The sequence below is a fragment of the Diabrotica undecimpunctata genome, chromosome 4 (genome assembly GCF_040954645.1).
Source record: "Diabrotica undecimpunctata isolate CICGRU chromosome 4, icDiaUnde3, whole genome shotgun sequence".
NCBI classification, from domain to species: Eukaryota; Metazoa; Arthropoda; class Insecta; order Coleoptera; family Chrysomelidae; genus Diabrotica; species Diabrotica undecimpunctata.
In genome coordinates this window covers 142,212,816-142,224,311 of record NC_092806.1, presented here as the reverse complement: position 1 = coordinate 142,224,311, position 11,496 = coordinate 142,212,816, and the positions used below count along the sequence as shown (strand labels likewise).

General features: G+C 31.8%; 1 long non-coding RNA gene across 1 annotated transcript; it reads right to left on the bottom strand.

Annotated features, from left to right (window-relative positions):
- Positions 1–1,698: 1,698 nt before the first annotated feature.
- Positions 1,699–10,201, bottom strand: LOC140438470 (uncharacterized). The gene is made up of 2 exons (XR_011950542.1): positions 10,033–10,201; positions 1,699–2,101 (listed from the first exon to the last, which is right to left on the bottom strand). It is a non-coding gene; the product is annotated as an uncharacterized lncRNA (long non-coding RNA).
- Between the last annotated feature and the right edge of the window lie 1,295 nt (positions 10,202–11,496).

The following is an 11,496-nucleotide window of genomic DNA, read 5'->3' as shown; positions in this document are numbered from 1 at the left end:
GTGCATTTCGTCTTGTCGCCTTTTTTAGGGATTGATGTTATCAGACCACAATTCCAGTCGTTCGGCATGCGTTCTTCTTCCCATATTCGTTCTATTAGGTTGTGGATTCTGTGGGCTAGTTCCTCTCCCCCTTTCTTGAAGAACTCATTTATAATGTCGTCTGGTCCTGCTGCTTTCCTTGTCTTTAATCTGTTTATGGTCGCCAGTACTTCTGTATGAGGGAGGCTCTGATTGTTCTCCATTCCTATTTTCTGTTTGTTCTTCATTTTCTGCATTTTCAGCCTCGTCTTTATTTTTAAACAGTTCTCTATAGTGTGTTTCCCATTCCATTTTTCCAATATTTGCCGGTATCTCTTTTTTTCTCTGTGATTTTATGTATTTGTATAGTCTTGCATTGTCATTACTATTGGCTTCGAGTTCCTGCAGTAATTCTTTGATCCATTTCTTCTTTTTTGTTTTGCAGCATTTGTCTGACTCTTTCTTCTTCTCTTTATAGTGTAGGAGATCTTCTTGTTTCCCTGTGGCCACCCACCTCTGTCTTGCTTTGTCCTTGTCTTTACTAGCTTGCTCGCATTCTTCATCGTACCAATCCTTTCTTTTATTATCTTCCATTAGTCCTATAGTCTCCTCTGCTATTGTTAAGTTACTATCTTTTATAAGCCTTTAAATTGGTTTTATGTTATTAAAAGCATTGTATTTTCAAAGAAGAAAATAGCAAAAAAAAGTATTTTTTAATATTTCGTGGACGGTGCGCGACCGGAATATGTGAATATATCTCTTTTTCTTTAGATTATTTTAATCCTGACCCCTTAAGGAAAGATATACGCGGTATAGCAAAACGGGATAAAATATTTTTATGTTTTTAAAAAAATTTCATAAACAACCAATTTTTTTAAACTTTACGACCAATGCGCGACCGAAAGATATCAACCAATTTAAAAAATTCTTTTTGTAATTTAAAACCCTATCCTAGTAGCAACTTTTCCGTGGTATAGCAACACGAAATAAATAAAAAAGTTTTTTTCAGCCTACCCTAATGTATAACGAGCTAGTGGATGTCAACACTTCACTGGACACAGTAGACGAGTATGTATACCTGTGACAGTGAATACATAACTCTGGCTCCCTACTTCAAGAAATCAACAGAAGAATGAAAGTGGCTTGGGCATCTTTTGATAGAAATGCAGTTATATTTAAATCGAAGATGCCAATCCACCTGAAGAAAAAAGCATTCGATCACTGCACACTACCAATCATGACATACGGATGCGAAACTTGGTCACTAAAGAAAGAGATAATAGCAAAACTCAAAGTCACTCAAGGGTCAATGAAGCGATGCATGCTAGATGTTACAAAGAGAGATCAATAAAGAATAGAATGGATCAGACAGAAGACCAAGGTTACTGATGTAATCCATAGAATTAAATCTTTAAAATGGCAGGCACATTTAGCGAGAAGAACTTACAATAGGTGGTCCACTAGAATTACACTGTGGTATCCAAGGGGCGTCAAGAGAACAAGACGACGTCCAAATTTAAGATAAGACTATGACATAAGGAAACAAGCCGGTACTACATAGCACCGAAAAGCAAATTTTAGAAAATCGTGGGTAGAAATAAAAAATGACCATGTAAATGTAATGCACCATAACCGGTAGAATATGCTGAGAAATGTGGTATATATATAAAGTAAAAACCATTTTCTATTTAAAATTTATTACATATTACAGTAGTAAATGCACGAATCTTTCAATGATATATTTTCTTTATAATTGAAACTTTGATTTCCTTTTTCGATTTTGTTTTACCTTAGTTGTTAGAGTTGAGTTGTTACTATTTTCATCTGTCTCGTGTTGACTGAAAACCGTATCTTTATCCAGGTTTTTGGCATATTTTCCCAACTTTCTGAGCAATCTTTTAAAACTACTATCTTCTACGCTGCTTGTATAATCCGAATCGTCCGATTTGTCATCCGAAAGATCGTCTAAGAAGAGATTTTGTACAATGCTTCTATTTGGATTTGCATATTCTTGTGGTTTAATTAAAGTATTACGTGGTTTATAAAGCACGAAGGAAGAAGCTTCAGTTGTCTCCAGAAACACCTAGAAAAAATTTAGTTTAAAATAAGTTTATTGACGTTTCAATTTTCACTTTGCAAATCATTCCTAAAACATAAAACATTAACTATTATTCCAACTTTCCCTTTCAGTATGGCAATCTTTTAATTCAAATAAGGAGTATGGAAATTAAGATTTACACAACTAAAATAAAATTAAAAATAAAACTAGAAATCCTAAGATTTTCTACTTGGTGAAACTACATTCAAATTATTACCACCGCGCTTTCTACAACTTGCAAGGCAGACAAATTGATAAATTAGTCGACAAGATAATCTACAATTTGCATTTCATATGTCACACTAAGGGGTATTTGATGCTAAAAAACGGTCATAAGTAGTTTTTCTAAAATTCACCAAATGAGACAAGTAATGAACGTTTTATAAAGTTCATTAACCGCTTCGTACAGGGGCCACCCCACTTTCTTTTTTCTCAAATTTCTTACTGAATATTTCGATTAACGATTTCTAAAATATAATGAAGAATGGCTTAAAACATCATTAGAACTTCTTTCGTGCTCATCACTTAAGCCCGGTCGTCCAGTTAAATAGTTCCACGAATTAAGTAAAATGAGCAAGCGGCGGAGAACTGAAGAAATACGGGTTTGCGTACCTCTCGAGGAGTTGACTTTCGCTGCACGTGTAAGTCAGGGTACTTCCGGGAATAAACATGTTTCAAAGATGAATAAAGAAATAACTTCAACACCGACGAAAGCCAAGAAGATAATTTCATCTAAAAAAGACCACGTGGAGATAAAATATACCCCACAGGAAGCGTTATTGTTATTTGTAGAAGGTAACTTCACAAGAAACCAGTGGACCTTATTACCAGTCTGACAGAAGTACATCTACCCTTGTTACTCTTTGTTGCAAAAGGCAAAAAAGAGTGCTAGCCAGATGAAGACAAAATAACTGTTACGGAGACCATTTTTATTGTTGAACTACAAGCTTTGCTAGATCATACGGCTTTGCGCTTCATCCAATATTTAAAAGAAGTCTTGGATACATTAAATGATACTGAAAAGCAACACCTACTTTTAATATCAAAATGGGGATGTGATAGGTCTCACCAAACTCAATTTTAGCAAAAATTTAAAAATGTCGCAGATGATGATTCAAATATATTTATGAGCTCGATTGTTCCAGTGAGGTTAGTTGCTTTTATTGATTGTAAAGTAATCAAATTAATTGGCAGAATCCTACTCCTTCTTCGGTGATATTTTGCAGACCTATCAGAGCTCGATTTGTCCTCGAAACGAAAGATGTCACAAAAGAAAAAATAGATACATCGAAAACCAGGCAAAATATCTGAAACAGACTAAAGACAGTGCAACATCAGTGGAAATCAGTCACAATATTTTACTGACAATGGTGGACAGAAAGGTTTGCAACTCCGCAACGGACACTGCATCAACTATGCGATGTTATATATGTGGTCAGACACCAAAGGATTTTAATAAATTAGAAAAATGTGCCATTAAAAAAGAATCTTTACAGTTTGGGCTCTCAGTACTCCATGCCAGAATACACTTTTTCAAATTGATATTGCATTTAGCATATAAAGAACCCATAAAAAAGTGGCAGGCCCGTACACCAGAAGACAAAAAAATTATTAAGGAAACAAAAGAGAAAATTCAGAAATGTTTAAGAGCTACAATAGTCTACTTGTTGATATTCCTAAAGCAGGGTATGGAAATAGTAACGATGAAAATACGTCTATGAGGTTTTTTCATAGCACAGAATGCTCTTCTCGCATCACAGGCATCAACAGAGAATTAATTAACAGGTTTAAAGTGATTCCTGAGGTAATATCAAGTGGTCATGAGATTAATCACCAAAAATTTAAAAATTATGCCCAAGATACTGCCAAACTATATGTCAAATTGTACGGCTGGCATCCAATGCCCCCTACAGTTCATAAAATTCTAATACATGGAGCGCAGGTGATCGAACAGGCAATTCTGCCAATAGGACAATTTTCCGAGGAGGCTGCTGAAGCACGTAATAAGTATTTTCGAAAATATCGGGTGGACTTTTCACGAAAATTTTCAAGAATTGATTGTAACAGAGATGTTTTAAATAGATTACTTCTGACATCTGATCCTTTAATCAGTTGTAGTCGGTCAAAAAAAAAGCAGAAAATCTTGCCATTTTCCGATGAAGCAAAGGCAATTTTAATTGCAGCAACACCGAATCCAAACAGTTGGGACGACAATACAGTCGAAGATGATGACGATGAAGAGGATTCTGATATAATCATTAAATCAGATTGCACTGATTCCGAATAAATATTTGTGTGTTTAAATATCTTCATTATTTTCAACTGTAAAAAAAAATTACTTATTTTTGTAAAATTGTACTTATTATCGTAAAAATACTAAAAACTTATTTTTTTATGTATTTTTATTAAAAATTGCAAAATGTCGACGAAATATTGTTTTTAATTATATTTTTTGATAATATAGCCCCCTAAATCATTATGACCGGTTATTGATTTCAAATACCCCTTAGTGTGTCGTTCATCGCAGGAAAAGTTAGTGAATTTGTACTCGAAACCGAGTAAAGAAATACAACAGAAGGACGGTTTTAGATTTAATTTTAATGCAGCGCATCTGCCATCTGCTTATATGTATTTCAATCTTATTGGGTATCATCAGATATATATATATATATATATATATATATATATATATATATATAAGAAAAAAGATATATAAGTGGCTAGAATTACCATCAAACTTGCTGCTTTACACAATCAAAAGACCTTTTTGTTGAAATGTAGATCTAATGGATGTTTCCCTGGACATGTTAAGCCCTTTTATTGACTCCAACCCATCCAAAACAGTTATATATATATATATATATATATATATATATATATATATATATATATATATATATATATATATATAAATATATATATATATATATATATATATATATATATATATCGATCCTTTCTCAAATTAATATGCTCCTTTCTTAACTTGGCTGCACCGTACTGAAGACGATCAATAGTCAGAAATACGTATATACGGTTGCCTTCCATCTTATACACTTATATTGTTATATTATATTGTTATATTGTTTTCCATTGTTGCGAGCTATGCCGATATCTTTTACCTTTATATATATATATATATATATATATATATATATATATATATATATATATATATATATATATATATATATATATATGTATATATATATAGATATATATATATATATATATATATATGTTCGGAAAGATTTCCGCGGTTAGTACAATTAAACTTAGAGCTAAGATTAATATTATTATAAAAATTAATATTAAACTCACCAGTCTTCCGGGTTGAACCGCGTCGACGCGGTTCAACCCGGAAGACTGGTGAGTTTAATATTAATTTTTATAATAATATTAATCTTAGCTCTAAGTTTAATATATATATATATATATATATATATATATATATATATATATATATTATTATGGATCAGTTTATCCATCAGAAATAGAATAAAGAGTTTTTTTTATTATTTTAATATACCGCGGGCATATAAGTTAAAATACAACCCTGTGCTTATTTGTAATCGTTATAATAAGAAAAGACATTGTTTCCGTGACGGACTAGTTTTTCCTTGAAGGACTAAGTGAATAGTGAAAGGACAATGGAATTCGTGTAATTATATATTTAAGGAATAAACTTTGTAATTGTATTTTGCGGTGGACATTTTTCGAAAGTAAATAAGAATTAGATTTAGATATGAGATAACAAGAATTTGGAAGCTTATTTCGGTTGAAAAAGGCAAAATTGTTAATGGTTTCTGAAAAGTAATTTGAGTGAAATTAGTTTATTTGTTTTAAATATTATGTTGGAAATTTTCTGAATCGAAAATTAGTGGGAAAGATGAATGCTTATGATTGGTTAAAAAGGAATGATGGGGGATGAGAGAGTTTGAGAAGGTTGTCTGGGGAGATTGAAAAGATTGATTATGTTACCGGCAGACCAGAAGAGAAGACGTGTTTTTTCGTGTAGTCAATCGGAGTAGGAGTGTTTTTCGTTTGTTAGTGAAAAAGGTGGAAGCTGAGAGCAGATCAAAAACGAGAAGATTAATACCTTTTTTGAGCATAGTCCACGAGATCTAATTGAGAAAGAAAGGAGAATTTGTGAATACAGAGTACCGGTCAAAAGAGGCTTGGGCTTGTGTTTTCGGAGTAGTTTGCTGGTATGCGGTTTTGGAGCGATGCTGAGAACGGGAAAGATTTGATGGTAGCCGGACATAATCAATCAAGGAAGGAACTGTGGTTTGATCGAGAGGAGACATCATTGGTGTAAAAAAAATAAAGGTCAGTCAAATAATTTGAATGAAAGAAAACTTTAAGACATTCTAAAGATAAAATCAAATATAAGCATACGAACTAAGATTCCAAGTTTTAAAGAGTTATTTTTTTTGTGAATAAATTATATTTTTTATATGGTAAATTTTTTAGTAGATATTATTATAAAGCAGATCAATAGATAGTTTGTTAATTAAAATTAAATTTAGAGTATAGGAGTTTGTTGGGAAAGATAATTGTCCACAAAAAGTTATTTATTAACATTCACCGTATTGCTTATTGAAATAAATAATGATTTGTGTGCATATTTATGTTGTTTTAATGTTAATTCCGTTTCCTGTTTTATCCCGATTCTGAGCAACTAGGAGATACTGAACCCACTAGAAGAGATATATAAAGTAAACTGATTAAAGTAAAATTAAAAAGGCACCCTGGGAATTTTTAGTAGTAATTGAATTGTATGACTCTGTATAAATTAGTGAACTAATTAATTAAATAATTGGATTAATTAAATTAGTCTTAATCAATAATAAGACATCATAAAGCAGATCACAACAATATATATATATATATATATATATATATATATATATATATATATATATATATATATATATATATATACAGCTGCCTACAATACTGTTAACCATAAAAGACTGCTAGATAAAATGTATACCCTATATCCTTTAAGAAGCTCTAAATTTACGAAGATTTTCGAAGATTTACGGAGATTCTTCGTTATAGTACTAGTTTATATATAAAATCACGATCAGCAAATCTCAATGAGCCCAAGACACTACCTAGATACTGACGATGTGTCTACCCTATGGAAATCAAAGACTCGAATCAAAAATAATATTGAAAGAAATCTCGAAAATGCTCTAAAAATGTATCCAAATACTATAAGAAAAACTACCTCAAGTCAAATTCAAATACAACTCATAGACAAACCACAATACATCGAAATAACTTTAGACTTTTCCTTAAGCATCTGTGTCATAATACAAGACAAAAAGTTTTATTACCAGAATCACTTTCCTTAACAAACCGGCTAGAAATAACTGGAGCACATGTCTTTGTACTTTTAGAACAGCTACATGGCAAATGTGTTTTTAAATAAAGGAAATTGACATTGCTTTGAATAAAGTATATAGAATAGTTACTGCTGCTATAATACCTGCCGCACTCGAAATCCTCTAAAAATCGTAACCCAAGCATTTAAGACTAAAAGACAGACAAACTTTTCTGCATTGTATGCAGTTCGATCCTCCAGAAGGTTACCCTCCACAGCAAGAAGACTGATCCTCAAGTAATAGTCTCGTCTGAAAGACCAGGAAGACTTTAAACCATATACGAACCCATGTAGCCTCAGTAAAGTCGAATAAAATAACATAGAACCTCAAAGGATTTCTTCTGTCATATCCCAGATGACCTTTAACCTGTACTCTCGACGATCTTTAATTGGTTGTCGATGCTACAATAGAAGGAACTATTACCTTACCAGGAGACTGTTTCAAATAGCCAGACAAAATTATATGTTTAATTTATACAAATTGGTAACACATATGCGTAAAATATTTATATACATGACAATCCAATAAAAAAGTTTTTTCCTTAAATATAGTTCAACCAACATTATTTAATTTTATGTAACAATAAAACACTGAAAACTTTGTTTTCAAAACTTCTACAAAATTTATTTTAAACTCTTATCACTACAGCTGTTTCGGCTGATTGCCTTTCTCAAGTGATCTGTTTTTGGCATGGGTTTACACTTTATAGTCTCTAATGAAATAGGTTGAGGAGGGGAGAACTGTTTGTCTCAAGCTGGTCATTCAGAATTATATCTGTGTTTTTTAATTTGTTGATTTCCATAAATTCTAACAAAGATAGCTTAAGGCCTTTATTTTGAATGTGCAGAATTTTAAATTCGTCATTAAAAGAATGATTATGATCTAGAAGGTGAAGTGCGTATGTAGAATCTGTTTTTCTATTATTGAAACCCCTTTTATGTTCTGCTATTCGTTTATTAAAATTTCTACCTGTTTGACCAATGTAAGTTTTTGGGCAGTCGCCACATTTAAGTTTGTACACACCACTGTGTAAGTGTTTTTTATTTTGGCTCTTGTTGTTTTTAATATATTTGCCTAGGTTGTTATTTGTTCTGAAAGCTGGTGTTATTCCTTTCTTTTTTATGTGTTTGGCTATTTTTGTTGATATTTTGCCTGTATATGTAATCGAGCAGAAGGTACTGGGTTTTTTCTCTGGTGGTGGAAATACTAAGTTCAGGGCTTTCTTTTGTAGTTTTTGATTTAACATTTTATTAATTGTTTGTTCGTTGTATCCATTGTTTACTGCTATTTGCTTAATGATATTTAATTCTGTCTCAAAACAATGTACAAAATGTAAAACAGGTAGAAATTTTAATAAACGAATAGCAGAACATAAAAGGGGTTTCAATAATAGAAAAACAGATTCTACATACGCACTTCACCTTCTAGATCATAATCATTCTTTTAATGACGAATTTCAAATTCTCTACATTCAAAATAAAGGCCTTAAGCTATCTTTGTTAGAATCTATGAAAATCAACAAATTAAAAAACACGGATATAATTCTGAATGACCAGCTTGAGACAATCAGTTCTCCCCTCCTCAACCTATTTCATTAGAGACTATAAAGTGTAAACCCATGCCAAAAACAGATCACTTGAGAAAGGCAATCAGCCGAAACAGCTGTAGTGATAAGAATTTAAAATAAATTTTGTGGAAATTTTGAAAACAAAGTTTTCAGTGTTTTATTGTTACATAAAATGAATTTTCATCAAGTAACGGTCGAATCCATCAATTATTTAATTTTAGCTAAGCTTAAGCCAGCTCTCAGAATTATTCGAGCTAGAAACTTATAAGAACCCATTGGAATTGTACATGTCTAAAATGATAGAGCAAGAAGTAGAAGGATTACAATTTAACATTATCCCTGAAGGCCCCGAGGAATATAATTTAAGAAAGTATGTTTAGACACCATTCCAGAAGTCGACAACGAGAATTCATGTGTTAAAGATTAATTTTGAATAGTATAATTACCTTGTAGTTAAAATTGTCTCAGAGCGAAATTAGAAGCAAAAAGCAAATTGATAATATAAAGATTCAAAGAACGTAAGTTATCGGATTAGTGCAACATTGGAATAATACGCCCCATTCTATAGAAGTATTCACTTCTGTCGGCACTCTTTAAGTAAGTGCCACGTGCTGTTTTTTTATGGAAAGTGTTGTTTCTTATGTAAAGCTGTTTTACTAAGGCTACAAAATAGACAACCTTGTAAAAAAGTTTCTTTTTTTTTAATCAATTTGCGACCTCCCCGGCTTTTTAACGCAACCCTCCAGCGGGTCGCAACCCATACTTTGGGAACCACTTGCTCTAAAATACATGGGTGCTACTTATATGTTCAGTTAATTTACTCAATAGATTGAAGAAAATAATTATGTAACATTATGCATAAATATTTTTTGTTGCCTATTACCGTCAATAATTTTCAAAATATTTATAAAAAATTAAATACAATAAAGGCTGAAGAAAAGATTTAAACAACTTACCGCAACAAGCAGAATGAAATAAAAAATCTTCATCTTTACTAGTCAACGTCCAATAAAATATCAACTATTATTCCAACATTATCTTAAATATAATTGCCTAAATTGGCGTGATAAAATATATAATTAATGCATTGTTCTTTTAAATTACTGATAATTTTGATTGCATACCCTTAAACGATTGAAAGCAACTTTTAAAAGTGATAAACCATGAAAATTAAATTTATCCAGTTGGTACTTTAAGCAGTTCTACAAATCACATAAATTTATTGACAATTTTATATCAAACATGGTGTATTTCTGCGTTTAAATCCATTGCAACTTGGTTTTAGAAGGGGTAGAGGTTGCATGGGATGCATTTCATTACTAAATTCTAAAATACTACAAGGATTTTTATTGAATCAATTTACCGTAGGACTTTTCCTAGATATTTCAGAAGCTTATGATAGTGTTAGCATCTCTCTTTTATACCCTAAACTAATTAAATATAAAATTCCTATTCAACTAGCAAATGTCATTTATTCTATATTACATGATCGTAGTATTTATGTAAAGAATAGAACTGGTCAAATTAATGGCCCAATAAAAACTAATCAGGGCCTATCTCAGGGCTCCCCTCTAAGTCAAATGTTATTTAATCTGTATTCACGATCTTTATATGAGATTTCTGTAGAAACTGGTTGATGTACCTTGAGCCAGCAAATTTTTATCACAAAGTCTAGAGGCTAGAAGTTCTGAGGCATCTTTGGAAAGATTTAAGTCTCTTATTAAATCGTTTCATTCCATTTGATTAAATAGTTGTGTTCCTTCTTTTGCTTTAAAAGTAACGTCAGGATCTGTGGACTTAAATGCATTGGACTGATCAGAATCAGGCGATAACACATTCTCTAACTCCTTTGGTGGTATAGGTATGGGTACATCAGGGCCATGAGAAATAGGCCTAATAGCAGATTTTAGGTTCGGGTATAAAATACTTCTTTTATTCCTACAATTAAATACCTTTAAATCGCAGTAGCAGAAGTTTCAATCATCAGAATGGTTGTGTGGTACTAATTCGAAACACAGCTATAAACCTCCTCGAACTGCTAAAAACAAACGTGATGCGTTTATTTACGACTGGGAGAGGTGCAGCCGCGGTATTGCACTAGCTCACTAATTTTACAGTGTTTTTTTATTTTACAGTGTTTACAATTTTATTAAAATATTTTTGGACAACTGTTTCTGTCATATACAGGGTGAGTCATGAGGAACTTTACATACTTCTACCATATGTAGAGTCCCTCAGGGAGCATATCATGTGGCCACTAAAAAATGTCAACTCCTCTTCTTTATTAATTAACAGGGTAATTTGTGTAATTGACCATTTATTTCATTTTACTGTAGTGTTTATACGGCTCATTTGATTTTTTTAATTTTTGCATGATACAGTACACTACTATCAAGTATTCGACTGGTATTAGCTAAACT